The sequence below is a fragment of the Arvicanthis niloticus genome, chromosome 6 (assembly GCF_011762505.2).
Source record: "Arvicanthis niloticus isolate mArvNil1 chromosome 6, mArvNil1.pat.X, whole genome shotgun sequence".
Taxonomy (NCBI): domain Eukaryota; kingdom Metazoa; phylum Chordata; class Mammalia; order Rodentia; family Muridae; genus Arvicanthis; species Arvicanthis niloticus.
Genome location: NC_047663.1, coordinates 113,584 through 127,489, shown reverse-complemented (window position 1 = coordinate 127,489; position 13,906 = coordinate 113,584). Strand labels below are relative to the sequence as shown.

Sequence of the window (13,906 nt, the reverse complement as noted above, 5' to 3'; positions counted from 1 at the left end):
TGGGCCAAGACACAGTGGCCACCAAGCGTGGAGCAGAGCAGGCCAAAACATTTTGGCCCATAAAGCCGGGCAATACAGGCCAAGACAGTTTGGCGTCCAACGTCAGGCTCCAGTTAGCGCAACAGTTTGGCGCCCAATGTGGGGCAGCAGGAACGAGAGACCCAGTAAGGGACATTACTGGAAGAAGGTGATCACGAATCTGCCGAGTTGAGAAAGATAAGGAAAATGGGACAAGAAATTAGTCAACCTGAATCCAAAATTAGTCAGCTTGAATTCAACTCTCTATTTCGGTTTTGTTTGCTGCTCACATGTGTTAATTTTCTGTTTTTGTTCTTGAATGCTGTCTTTTTTGTTCAAAATAAAAAGAAGCGTAAGTTAGAATCCAAAATATAGCCAAAGGTTGATGACAATTTGTCAGAGCCAGATTGTGCTGACTGAGAGGAAGAGGAAGTCAAATTTTATGACGCTGAAATGCCCTTTCCCTATGTGCCTCTACCTCCAAGTGCTCCCCCAATGGAGACAATGGTTGTAGATCCTAAAAAGGAGTTACAGGACAAAATTACTACCCTTAAACAACTGATAGAGTTAGAAAAAGAGTATCAGGGCTTAAGTAACCAGTTACAGAAATTAAGGACAGGGAAGAGGTCTCAAGAGACTAACTGCGAAAATCCCCCGGATTTTCACGTTCCTCAACCTGGTGTCCAAAGGCAGTCCCTATCCTCTAGCCTTAGTTCAGCTACAGATCAGCCAGAGGAGGGAGATGCTAAGGCTTTCCCTGTATCAGAGACCAGAGATGCTCAAGGGGTTGCTTGGAGACATCACACAGGGTTTAATTTTCAAATTATTAAAGAATTTAAAAATGCAGTATCTCAATCTGGTGCCACTGCTCCCTTTACTCTTGCGATTTTAGAATCAGCTACAGAGGAGTGGCTGACTCCTAGTGATTGGAATACATTAGTGAGAGCAGTTCTTAGTGGTAGTGACTATCTTATTTGGAAATCAGAGTATCATGAGAATTGTAAAGAGACAGTTAGGAGAAACATTCAGGCAGACAATGGTTGGTCCTTTGATGCCTTAGTAGGAGAAGGGCAATTTGCTTCTAGTGGTAACCAGATGCAATATGACCCAGGTTTATATGCTCAAATTCAAAATACAGCCATGAAGGCTTGGCGTAAACTCCCGGTAAAGGGAGACCCTGGTGCATCTTTAACAGCAGTCAGGCAAGGACCTGATGAACGATTTTCTGACTTTGTTCATCGATTAATGACAACAACAGGGAGGATTTTTGGTAATGCAGAGGCAGGTGTAGACTATGTGAAACAACTTGCATATGAAAATGCCAATTCTGCCTGCCAAGCGGCCATTAGACTCTACAGGAAAAAGACGGATCTTACAGGGTATATCAGACTCTGTTCAGACATAGGTCCCTCTTACCAACAGGGCTTAGCTATGACAGCTGCTATGCAAGGACAATCTGTAAGAGATTTTTTGGCAAATAAAGACAGAAAGGCATGTTTTAAATATGGTAAGCCTGGACACTTTGCAAGAGATTACAAAGTAGAAAATGAGTTAAGCCAGAGACAGCCCAGAAAACAGCCTGGGCTCTGCCCAATTTGCAAACGTGGAAGGCATTGGGCTAGTCATTGTATGTCTAAAAGAGACGCACAAGGTAACACCCTTTCCTATGATCAGGGAAACGGGAACAGGGACCAGCTCCAGGCCCCAAACCAACACAAGCCAAAACAGGCTTATGGAGCAGTCAGTGTCCTTCCAACAAATACCAATCCCTTTCTGAACTTAGTCGAACAATACCAGGAAGCGCAGGACTGGACCTCAGTTCTGCCACCCACACAGTATTAACCCCAGAAATGGGACCTCAGACTTTACCCACTGGAGTGTTTGGATGGCTCTATCCAAATGTGTTTGGCCTGATAGTGGGAAGAAGCAGTACTACTATGCAGGGATTACAAATTTTTCCTGGAGTTATAGATAATGATTATCAGGGTGAGATTAAAGTAATGGCGCAGGCAATTCAGAACATAGTCACCATTCCTACAGGAAAGAAGATAGCTCAACTATTGTTACTTCCATTGTACCCTACTAATCACAAATATAAGAATCCTAAAAGAGGGGATCAAGGTTTTGGTTCCTCTGATCCATACTGGGTACAGCCTATAGTTAAACAAAAACTTATGATGACAATCTGGCTAGATGGAAAGGCATTCCAAGGCTTGGTTGACACAGGAGCTGATGTGACTATCCTAAAACAAAGTGATTGGCCTGCTACCTGGCCTCTTACCCCAACCTTAACCAATTTAAGGGGTATTGGCCAAAGTCAAAACCCACTACAAAGCTCTAAGGTGCTGACGTGGAAAGATAAAGAAGGAAATACAGGAAATATACAACCCTATGTCATCTCAGGCCTTCCCATTAATCTCTGGGGCAGAGATCTGTTATCCCAGTTGGGATTGATTATGTGCAGCCCTAATGAAGTAATCACAGCTCAAATGATAAACTCTGGATTTTCCCCAGGGAAAGGATTAGGAAAAAGTGAAGATGGGATCACTCATCCTATTGGGGTTTATGGTAACACTAGAAGAAAAGGCTTGGGGTATTTTTGATGGGGGCTACTGATTCAGCTGCACCCCTAGGACGTTGTGCAGATCCCATCACCTGGAAAGGGGACTCTCCTGTCTGGGTCGATCAGTGGTCCCTAACCACCGAAAAATTACAAGCTGCCCAGTTGCTAGTGCAAGAGCAATTACAGGCAGGGCATTTAGAAGAGAGTAACTCTCCCTGGAACACCCCAATATTTGTCATTAGGAAAAAGTCAGGAAAGTGGAGATTGTTACAAGACTTGAGGGCTGTTAATGCAACCATGATTAAAACGGGAGCCTTACAACCTGGGCTGCCCACACCGGTGGCCATACCTTTAGGTTATTATAAAATAGTTATAGATTTAAAAGACTGTTTTTTACTATCCCCTTACATCCTAATGATAGAAAACGTTTTGCTTTCAGTATTCCCTCTATAAACTTTAGAGAACCTATGAAAAGATATCAATGGAAGGTATTGCCTCAGGGTATGGCTAACAGTCCTACCTTGTGCCAAAAGTTTGTGGCTTCTGCCATAGAGGGTGTTAGAACTATGTGGAAACAAATTTACATGATTCATTTCATGGATGATATTTTGATAGCTGGAAAAGATGGAAAACAGGTACTCCAGTGCTTTGATGATCTTAGAACAGCTTTACAGACTGCAGGGTTACAAATAGCACCAGAAAAGGTGCAATTACAAGATCCATATACTTATTTAGGATTTCAGATTAATGGTCCAAGTATTATTATTAGTAAAGCCACACTGAGGACTGATTCCCTTAAGACACTTAATGATTTTCAAAAACTACTGGGAGACATTAATTGGCTAAGACCATATTTGAAACTTACAACAGGAGAATTGAAGCCTCTGTTTGATATTCTCAAGGGAGATCCTGACCCTAAGTCTGACAGGGCTCTAACAGAGGAGGGTAGAAAAGACTTACAGATGGTAGAAAGTGCTATTTCATCCCAATTTGTAACTCATATTAATTATTCTAAGCCTTTATATTTTCTTATTTTTAACACTAAACTGACTCCTACTGCAGTTTTTTGGCAAACTGCACCCATATTATGTGACCCGACCTGCGGGCCCTAGGTTATTCGTGAGGGACGAGGAGGATTGCAACCTGGAAGAATGGGCAAGAGAGAGAATGGACTCAAGGAAGCAAATGCTTGTCAAGAGTCATATATTTGGGCACCAAGTGCTTATTTATAATACATTTTTCAAAGGGAGGGGTAAGAGGGATCCAGGTGATGGGAAAGTACAGAATCTTCTCGGCCTGTGCCCTGAAACAATGGCGGTCTAACTGCTTACTTCAAAAGATACGGTACACTGCTTTACATCTAAAAATCTATTTGTAACTATCAAGCAGAACCTTGTGGTTGCTAGGGAGATGAAGCTGCAGGAGACATTGTGCAGGTGGAGAGAAGTAGGGGGTGAGGGTAAGAGGCAAGGGTCCTGGCTTCTGACAATTATGGGTTCATCTTCCCTCATCCCCCAAGAAGGTTCTTAATCCATACTATGCAGCTGTAGCTGATATAATTATGTTGGGCAGAGATAACAGTCAAAAATATTTTGGAAAAGATCCTGATGTCATAGTACAACCTTATACAAGGCATCAGGTTGATTGGCTTATGCAGAATTCTGAAGTCTGGCCTATTGCATGTGCCTCATTTGCTGGTCAGATAGATAATCATTATCCACCAGATAAATTGGTTCAGTTTTGTAATCGTCATGAATTTGTTTTTCCATCTCGTACTGCACATGAACCTATCAAGGAAACATTGCTAGTTTTCACTGATGGTTCCTCATCAGGAACAGCTGCTTATGCCTTTAAGGATCAAGTAATTTCTTTTGCTACATCATCTGTGTCAGCTCAATTGGTTGAATTACATGCTGTTATTGCGGTGTTTCAAGCATTTCCAAATCAAACTATTATTTATACAGATAGCTCATATATAGCTCAGTTTAACCCTCTGCTAGAAACATTCCTCAGAAGCAGCTGATTTGTTTTTACAGTGCCAACAATTAATTTTGAGGAGAAAGTGTAAATTCTTTATAGGACACCTGAGAGCCCACACTGGGCTACCAGGTCCTCTCTCTGAAGGAAATACCAAGGCAGACCTAGCTACTCGGATAGCTGCAGTGACTTTATCAGATAAAAAATCTAATTTGGATCAGGCCATAAAGGTTCATGAGTTACATCACCTTAATTCTAAAACCTTAAGAGTTATGTTTAAAATTACCAGAGAACAAGCTAGACAAATTGTCAAACAATGTCAATCATGTGTTAAACTTTTACCAGTTCCTCATTTGGGTGTAAATCCAAAGGGACTGATACCAAACAGTATCTGGCAAATGGATGTTACTCATTATACTGAATTTGGAAAACAGAAATATATACATGTATGTGTAGACACATACAGTGGTTTCATTTATACAACATTACAAACTGGAGAAGCAAGCAAGCATGTGATCGCTCATATGCTTGCTACAATCGCTGTATTGGGTGTGCCTAAACAGATAAAAACTGACAATGGCCCAGGGTAGACAAGCTCCAGTTTCCACCAATTTTGTGAGAAATTGGGAATACTACATAAAATGGGTATTCCATATAATCCACAGGGCCAAGATATGGTAGAAAGGGCACATCAAACCATTAAATGTCAATTTGAAAAAATTTAAAAAGGGGAATGGTATCCTACCAAGGGATCCCCCAGAAATATCCTTCATCAGACACTTTTTATTTTAAATTTTTTAACTTTGGATTCTGAAGAAAAATCTGCTGCAGATAGATTCTGACATCCTGATACCAAAAAAAGAATTTTGCAACAGTCCTCTGGAAAGACCCATTAACTGAAACCTAGAATGGGCCAGATCCAGTGCTTATCTGGGGAAGAGATTCTGTTTACATAGATTCCCAAACTACTGATGCTGCACGTTGGCTGCCAGAGAGACTGATTAAACAAATAGACAACAATAACAAATCCAGAGAGGAGAAACCCCCTGAGAAGCGTATTTTTTCTTTGCAAAAAATATGAAGGAAACATGAAGATGCTTCACAATTGCCTTCAAACTGGAACAGATCAACGAGTAAACCTGACTTGGGAAGTTCTCAGTGCTGAAGGAGACAGCACCACCCACATCTTCAGGGTGGCTCTACTGGACTCTTGATTCCCTGACTTATGATTTAGTGGGGTATATTGTTTAAACCCACTACCACAGTTATTATAGTTGTTTTGGGGTTTGAGATTGATTGAGCGGGGACAGGGATTTCCTTACTTGTTTTGTTAAGATCAAAGCTATGATCAATTCTGTATTTTTGTGAGATACCCTTAAAAAGAGTGTTGCTTTTATACTGACTGTTCAGGCATTGCTAAGTCTCTTGTCTCTTGGGTTGATACGGTTCAACAAACTGATGGCTTTTGTACGACAACAGATAGATGCTATTCAAATGAAACCCATACAGGTCCAATATTACAGGCTGGAAGTAGGGGACTCTGAAACCTCTGTCATCAAGACAGACAAAGATTAACCCCTAACTTACTCGATAAGCCAGATAGTCAGTGACGGGTAAGAGAGCATACCGAGACCCTTGCCCCTAAAAGAAGGGAGACCTCACCATCCTAAGACAGGAGCTCAACCAATGGCTATTGAGTATCCAAGGACGGGAAAAGGAGGCTGGGGTCCTTTGTTCCAACCTAGGACAGACACGGTTTCCATAAGTTTTCCCAGCCTTCCCTTTTGAAAAAAAATTTAAAAAGGGGGACCTGTTGGGAGCCGACTTTAGTAGAAAGCGGCTAGATCAACTTTGCAGCCATCTGGAACCATATACCCTGATGAAAGATTTGGTTTTCAATAGCCTACAACAGCTGAAGCACACTCTGATATCCCACATATTTTGTGTTGCTGTTTACAGCCCCCAGCTGCAAGGCGCATGTGGTGGCCATGCCTACAAGGCATGCAGTTCATGTGCTATCCACATGCTATCTACACCATACATGCTTATAAGGTGCATGTGCTATCCACACCTGCAAGTCATTGTGGTGCACGTGCTGTCCACGCTATAGACGCCTGTAAGGCTTATGTCATATCAACACCTGCAAGGCACGTGGTATCCATGCACCTACAAGGCACATGGCAAAAGCCTATAAATAGCTCAGAATTCCCTTCAATAAACGAGACTTGATCAGAATCTCTGTCTTGTCTCCATTCTTCTCGTCCCTTCCCCTTTATCCCCACTCTCTCTCTCTCTCTCGATAGACCCTGACCCTCGGACCAAAACGGCAACTTGGGCCAAGACACAGTGGCCGCCAAGCGTGGATCGAACAGGCCGAAACATTTTGGCCCACAAAGCCGGACAATACAGGCTGAGACAGTTTGGCGTCCAACGTCAGGCTCCAGTTAGCGCAACAGATAGGAACACTTAGTGTTCAATGCTCTGGAAATACAAAAGTGCTTCAAGTAAAGAGTTACAAATTTAACAAGGTGGTGGTTTATTCTCCAATACCCTATCATTAATCATTTTAGTTATCTCTAAACTAATGTATTCAAACAGATTTCAAATGATACAAAGTTTATTAAGATTGACCATAAATTGCAATACATAGATAGATAGATAGATAGATAGATAGATAGATAGATTTGAAAGGACTTGAATGTATTATTTGCTATGCAGGTATAATACATACAAAACTTACCGAAATGACACACAAAGTCTCAAGAGATATCACCACTATTCTATATATCTAATGGGAGTAATCTCTGCAGTGTGACCTGGCAACTGACCATAATGGAGGCCTATTTTTTTTCTACCGCAAGTAGCGTATTAAAATGAGAATCTCCAATAAGATACATTAAAAAGGCAACGCAAAACAAACAAAAAAAAATAGCCCCTAGTTTTCTGAGATAATCTAAACATGGACTCAACATCAAATTTTATATGACCAGAACTGGTTAGAGAAAGAATAATGTCATAATGGTTCATCTTTAGTTATGATTCTGTAATCTTAAATGTTAAGGACACACACGAAGCTGTAGTAAACATCACCACATACTGACTGTTGTGCTTGTCTTGGAAGAGACACTATGAATATATAACATGAGATGCAGAGCTCTTCTTATCAGTTTTCAATTTTATTTAATGCAGATAAAATAATGAGTAGCAGTCAATTTAAGACCACCTAGGCTGACTAGTTGATAAGAAGTTTTAGGAAATAGCAAAACCAAAACAAATATTTAAACACTTTCATAAAAATTAAACATTCAACCTACAGTAACTATATATAATGTTAGGACCCACTTAATTAAATCTTAAAGCACATAAGATGGCATTTCACTTTGAATAAGATTTCTACATTATATAATGATTATTCTTTAGCTAACTTTGATGCTTCAGAAAGGTACAATAAATAGAAACTGTAAGGTTAAGGTTACTATGGAGTAACTTTAAGATCCAGTCAATATGCTAGGCCTATATTGACAAAAAAATTTGCTGTACTTTTCCATTAGACGAAAGGGGTGTACAGTACATTTCCAGAAGAGCTGTCTTGTGGCAGATGCATCTAACTCAGCCTGAGAAAATGTTATCTACCAAGTGGAGATAATGTTATCTATCAAGATTCCATAACTCTCAAACTTAGACAGTAGACATGATGAAAATGAAGCTGGAAGCACATTATATTCTTTTATAAATGTCTCCATAAAAGGCCTGAAAAGGCTGCACTCATATATAACCCTAGCCCTCAGGAAACTAAGGTAAGAGACTTGAGAATTCAAAGACAGTCTGATCTTGTAAACAAACGAATGAATGAATGGGCAGGAAGAAGCAGGAAAGTCAGCAACCAGCCTACCTCTACAGCTCATGTGAAAACGATGACATCCAGGATAGGGCAGTCTGCAGTGATAGAGAAGTGTGGGAAACATGTTAGAACCAAGTTAGAAACAAATGACATAAAGTATATCCATAACATATTCAAAAGCAGGAATGGTTAGCTGTCCATCAGAGGGACCAAAGTAGTACAGGCAAGGAGTAAGTCATCTCTTAGTATCAGTGGGAACTGATTCCAAAAGTTCTAGCCTCCACACAATTCTACTATAAAATGTGGTTGGTAACTGGAGATGGGTATCACTATGTTGTCCAAGATCATACTTAAACAAGATTCAGATGATCTTCATGTTTCAGCTGGGACTACAAGAATATACTTCTATGCTCAGTCTTTCATTAAGTAAAAGCACAATTAAAACAATCTCATCTTACCTAAGGAGAAAATATGAAGGAATGGCAGATAATTCAGAAACTGCAGCTTTCAGTATTACACCATGCTGGAGTCTACTACAAGGATAAAATTAAATCAATTATAAAATAGCCAAATAAAACACAGAGCATTCAAATTTTCACTATTAAATAAAGACATCTTTTATTGTTTTGTTACACAGGCAATAACTTAAATAAAGAGGTATACAGACTTTTTAAGCATCATCTTAATTTTGACAAAACAAAGTAAGTTCAGTTTCCAGTATCCACTTCAGGTGGACACAACCACTCTGATACTCTCTTCTGGCACAAACCCACATACAGAAGTGCAAATACACATAGTTAAAAGTAAAATCTTAGAAATTTTTGATAAGGTTATGAATAAATATTTGTTGACTGGTGAATGAAAAAATTAAAGTTTGGATATTTACCTCTGATTCACCATCTTTCTCAAACTTCTTGAATTTATATTTAAAGAAATATGAAGAAAAAATATAGGTATAATAAAAGCAACATACTGGCAACATACACACATTAAAATGAACTATAGGAGAGTTTGACAAAGAAATGTATGAAGGATATCTTGAGAAAAATTACAGTATTTATCAAAAAAGAAATACCTAACCACGTCCAGATTCCCTGTACTGCTCAGTCCATAACTTACTTCTCCCATCATCTACCTGTCCTGCTTTAACATCTGTAGCGACCAAGTTGCTCCACGTTGTGTGGCCAAACTGTAATGCCTGCTCTGTTCTGCAGGTCCGCAGGTCCGGGTCTAGCGAGAGAGTGTGGGGCAGGCGACACGAAGAATGGAGACAAGACAGAGGGTCTGATTAAGTCTCAAGTCTTGTTTATTGTGCCTCTCTCTCCTTTATTGTCCTCTCTCATTGTCTCCCGTATTCTCCTATATTTAAGGGAAATCTGGGGTATTTATAAGCTTTTGGCATGTGCCTTGTAGGCGTGTGAATATCACGTGCCTTGTAGGTGTGGATATTATGTAAGCCTTACAGGCATGTATGCGTGGATAGCACATGGATAGTACGTGAACCGCATGCCTTGCAGGTGTGGATACCACATGCGCCTTGCAGCTGGGGGCAGTAAACAGCAAAACAAGATATGTGGGATATCAGAGTGTGCTTCAGCTGTTGTAGGCTGTTGAAAAACAAGTCTCATGTCAGGGTATATGGCTTGAGATGGCTGTAAAGCTGATAGCCACTTTTTGCTAAAAGTCGGCTCCCAGCAAACATCTGCATTGTTCACATATTTCACTTCTTCAGAAAGTCTACCTCAGCTGAAATACTTTTAGAAGGTAGAAAATTTTCCCCTCTATCTACAAGTAGTTTAAAGAAACATTAGTATATTAATGCTTTTAAAAAAGAGAGGTTTTAATCTTTTCTTACTAGTTTCCTTTTAGTTCTGTGAATCTGTAACTGAACTACAGAGTTAAGTATTTATGTATATGTATATGACACCTTGGAAACACAGCCACACATATTCACTTTTCTGCTGTAGTAAGTTAGATCCAGGACAAAAGGTAATAGTATAAGTGATCTGTTTTCACTCCTCATGTATAAAAATGATACTTACCTTAGATGAATCACACACATCAGCAGAAGCATACTGTTTAGAAACAATCTGTAAATACTAAAATGTTTGTTATGAGCTCTGTGGTATATATTCCAGTAAACAAATGAAAGAAAAAAAAACATTTTTTTGCCTATTTTCTTTGCGTAGTTTTTTAAAATGTAAACGCAAAGCTATGACTTTATATTTTATTAATGTATATGTGAATCTGTGTGGGTGTGTATGTGCCTGTGTGTGCTGTTGGCCACAGTGGCTAGAAGAGGAACTTGAATTCCCTCTAGTTAGTTACAGGAGGTTGTAAGCTCTCTGATGTGAGTGCTGAGACCCAAGTTCAGGTCCTCTGCAAGGACAGTGCACATTCCTGACTCCTGACCTCTCATCAGCACCTGAGTGAAATGTGTTAATTATGAAAAGTATCTACATCAATTTAATATTAATGAGAAGTCTTTGCAAATAATTTTAAACCAAATATGTGGTTTTATTTAATTCTTATTAAAGAAGAAAAGAAACTTGAATTCATGTACAGATGTTTCTCCTAGCAAAATAATTGAGTCTCAAAGGTTTACAAGTTCAAGTTCATCTTAGGTACACGATGAGATCAGAGGCTAATACAGACCCTGTCTCCAAAAAAACAAAACTACCTTCCTTAGCCACTCCACCAAACACTCCCAATACATTCCAAACAAGAACAACTTTCCTGCCTGCCTTAAAGCTCTAGCAAAATAAAAGTAACATTAATAAAAATTAAAGTAATATAAACTTTCACCAACATTGACATTTCTAGTCATGAGACTAATGCGGTTCAGCAATCTGTATTTTTTTTTTTTTTTACTGAATCTTTTAACTAAAGAGATATTCTGGTTAGTTGTAGACTACCAGAAAGATCATGTGGGCTACAATTTCAGTCTCAAACAACAATTCAGTATTAGACAATCCTAGTGTTCATTTAAGCTTTCTCACTTAATACTTTGCTGTTCAATAGTAAGAAAATGGATATAGTTCAACTTACAATGTCAGTAATATGTGTTGTTGGCAAATTTGCAGTCTCTTGTTTAGTTTATAGGAGTTTACCAGGTAGATACTCAGTAACATCAGGATTAACATAATGACTTACACAAATCACATTATCTCCACAGACCCACAAACTATGAACAGAAGATACCACACTAGTTACAAAGTACTATACAGAAATGCTGTCTCCTGTCTATTATCCGGAAAGAAAATGAGTGTACTTATAGTAGATATCTTTATAATTTCAAGATGGGTTAAAAATCTAATCATTTATAAGATCCTGGATCCCGAACATTACAACAAGCAAACTTTTTTAAAAACCTATAAGGTATCCTAAAGTCTATGTGAGGAGAATAGAGAAAAGAAAAAAATACATGTAACATATTTGGCCATGTTTAGAATTCATGTATACATAGAATGTGTATGTATGTACATATGTGAAAATAACAAAAAAAATCACACAGACACACAATGAAAATAAAACAAGAGAAAAGTTAACACAATTAGGTAAAACAAATAATTAGGTAATCAATTCAGAACTAATTACATTAAACAAAACAGCACATAACAACTTTTACTTTTATTTACTCATTTAGGGTGGATGACACACTGTACAATTTTATTAGACATGAGAATGATTTGATCACTATCAAGAGCTTTAAAAACATACAAATTACCTGGTATATAGTCTAAGGAGATAATTAGATAAATTGTAAAACATATATAGATAGATTTTAATGGAGTTTTACTAATGAAAACATTAAAGTAAAAAAACAAACAAAAACGTTCAACGACCCAGTGTTCTTTAGTATATTATTAAATAACTCTAACATGTAACAGTAAGACAGTAGTTAGTAGCTCAGGTACAGCTCTGCATTGGAGTGTTTATTTGCATACACAGGAATCAGTGTTCAATCCTTAACACCAGAAAATAAGTGATATAAATTTATGTAGTTCAATGGGAAGAAAGCTAGGGACCAGCCTCATATACTAAATCACATCACTTTTTTTGGGAAAAAAGAAATTTGCTTAGAAAAAAAGCCCACTAGGCTATTAAACCAAAGTATTGTTACAAGTTCATGAACTATAACTTATGGCTCAATTTTTTCAAAGTATCTGTTGGTATTAAAAACAAACAAACAAAATGATGCAAGAAAACCCTCAACAACAACCAAAAATCCCCCCTCCCAAAAAAAACATAAAACAAAGGTTAATACAGTGAATGAAGAAAAACTTTAAAACTGAATTCCTTAAAACAGCTTCTAACCCTTAAAGACTGCTGGAGACAGACTGTGAGCTATAGCTGCCCTAACACTGACCCTTTAGGAAGGGAGGGGGGATTTCATAAACAGAGGACAGTTTTCATCAGACTTTTAGTACAGAGAAAGACTCAACAGGTCAGGGTGTGAGCTGAGAAACATGAAGCAGCATTTGGGACTCAAAAACCCTTGGAAATTGCAGAGGCCTGGCTCAGAAAGGCTGCCCACAGGAAGGCTGGTAGAACTCTACCTATGGCTTGGCAATGGGTCTTGAAAGCCTTTGAAGATGCCTCTAAAATCTCTGTACTTAATAGAAGAGAATTTGGTGGTGGATGCAGATACATATACTAACTACCAGATCTAGCTATTTTAGTCTTAGATATACAGTTTAAGGTGATAATTAAATAACTTGTAAAGCACATACACAGAGATTCTAATGGGGCCTTACATATGAGAGCAATAAGATAAAAGACAAACCAAAACATCAACAACAACCCAATGTTCATTAGTATATCAGTATATTATATATAATATATTACATATTAGTATATTAGCATATTAATTAGATATTAGACTTATACAAGACACAAGAAAAATGAGAACCAATTTACGTTATCACAATTACTCATTTCTTGTACCAAAATTTTATTGAATGCTCTAAAAAATTACAGTAAGAAAAAAATCTTTCCTTTTTCTGTTTTAAACAACTCCTTAAGACACAAATACTAACTGGCAATTCATATGGTTTCTTATGCAAAGGGGCCATAAATTTACTTTTCAGCTTGTTGAAGTAGTTCACAGATAGTTCCTTTAAATAAAGAGACAAGATCATTTGTCACTAATGAGTTTAAAATTTTTCTCATAAAAATTTGGCAGGCCTTTTGGGGTCATCTTTTGATGTGCCAAATCACATGTCCTGAATGATTTTACCCAGAGGAACTAATTTATCATAAGCTTAAGATTGTAAATGTTCAGATTTATTATAGAGCCGTCCATTAGTATACAAGCGAGCACAGTGGTTAGCAAACATGAGCCATAGGCTGTAAAGCAGGTGCACGTGACAGGGAGACACTGATGAATGGGATCAGGTCTAATGAGATTTACTACGAAATGACGACAAGGATGCTCCCTTTGCTAGCACCCCTACTAACAATGCACACAAGAGGAAGTGTTCTGAGAAAGAAAGCGAAATATAATA

At 38.3% G+C, this 13,906-nt stretch overlaps 1 long non-coding RNA gene across 3 annotated transcripts in view; it reads right to left on the bottom strand.

Moving 5' to 3' along the window:
• LOC143442569 (uncharacterized) overlaps positions 1 to 13,906 on the bottom strand; it is a 37,593-nt gene that overhangs the window by 9,357 nt on the left and 14,330 nt on the right. For 2 of the 3 annotated variants that reach the window (XR_013110809.1, XR_013110811.1), the window contains exons 1-2: positions 8,858 to 13,231; positions 8,451 to 8,494 (exon numbers count right to left, since the gene is read on the bottom strand). This is a non-coding gene — a long non-coding RNA (uncharacterized LOC143442569). Of the gene's footprint in view, positions 1 to 8,450; positions 8,495 to 8,857; positions 13,232 to 13,906 lie in introns of those variants that run through there. The other variant, XR_013110810.1, reaches the window with a different exon arrangement.